Raw genomic sequence first — 1,660 nt, 5'->3', positions numbered from 1 at the left:
GTGTGTGTGTGTGTGTGTGTGTGTGTGTGTGTGTGTGTGTGTGTGTGTGTGTGTCTTTTGTTTATTTTGGAATGTAACGGATTCTCCTGGCCGAGATTCTAATAATACCACCAGAGGGAATCATCACATGTGTTGTGTTGTGTTGTGTTGTGTCACACACACACACACACACACACACACACACACACACACACACACACACACACACACACACTCGAGACTTCGTGGGTAAACTTCTCCCAGCCTCGTGCTTCAGCTCCTCAGACCTTTCCCACTAAAGTCAATAAACACAAACGTCTGGTGATGTGTCCGAGCCGTGGGTAAACAAACACGATCATCATCATCATCACACACTCCCAAGCACCTTCAAAAGGGGCCCTCGCGTTCTACTGGTCCGAGATCTCTTCAGCACGGGCACATGTCCGGTTTTAGGGACGAATAGCGACACGAATAGTGACAGAGATTGCATCAGTAAGAGTAAAGAGCCTCAAGACTCGTTTGTGTTGAAAGGTGTGCTGCTGGTATGGGTCGGGGGGGGGGGGGGGGCACTGTGGTCCCTCAATGAATACCGCGCTGGTCCCAGTACACAACAGAGTGTCTCCCGGCCTGACTCGGGAGGAGACCCCATGCGTGTATGCGGGTATTGTATTCCTAATCACCAACAAACCGGCTGTTGGTTCTATAAACGACACAATCATGCTTGGTATAACACCCACACACACACACACACACACACACGTACACGTACACGTACGTACGTGTTGGTTCTCACCTGAAGCCTCGCTTGGCTCTTGCTTCTTGGACGTCAGAGAGCGTTCCGTGGGGTCTTGGTCGGGCCGAACACACACGAACAGCAGGCACACACTCACCACCCGCAGACACCCCATGTCTGGTGGGGGACAGCGATGGGCAGAAACGTGGAAGACAGAAACCAACCTATATGGGACGGGTTTTTTTATTTAATTTTTTATTTAAAAGGAAAGAAAATGAATTTGATAAGAATGAGATCAACCTTACAGCATTCAAATTGTGTCACGATAATCGAAATGTAATGTAATGTGTCCTAATGCATCCAAGTCACGAGTTGAAAGTAATGTTTAGGAGCACGACAGGACAATGTGGCAAGAAATGTCCCTTGAGCGGGGAGACTTTTCTACTTGCAACTAAATAAGAAGCAAAGAAAGATGTGTTTTTATGTTGAACTTCCATTCCCTGAAACACACAACCGAAAAATGGTTTAAAAGATGGGTTGCAGAGAGGAGTGTTTTAAACGTGATCGGGCAAAGAGACTGAAGCAACATGTTGATAGGAAAACAAAAATATCCGGCACAGACTTCTCAAAACTACTCGTCACATCTGTAGCCTACCGAAAGAACAGCAGCCTGCCGCCGCACTCGGAAGGAAAGTTACGGGGATAATAGTTGTTAACGTTACACATCAACTTCATGTACGCTATATTGCTCACCTTTTTATCATGCACCAAGAGCCCAGATCCCTCCAAGATATGAACGAGTGTAATATGTCCAATATCAATAGGCGAACAAAGCAAAAACCCCGGTCCAAAAACGTTTGTTGTGCATTTAAAAACGTGTCGCATCACATTTCGGTCTCATCGTGCTGCGCCGTCGCCCCAGAAACAAACTCCCGACAGCCGTCCTCC

This window comes from Micromesistius poutassou (genome assembly GCF_964030765.1).
Source record: "Micromesistius poutassou genome assembly, chromosome: 10".
NCBI classification, from domain to species: domain Eukaryota; kingdom Metazoa; phylum Chordata; class Actinopteri; order Gadiformes; family Gadidae; genus Micromesistius; species Micromesistius poutassou.
The sequence above is the reverse complement of the archived record's forward strand: the minus strand, read 5'-3'. Positions refer to the sequence as shown.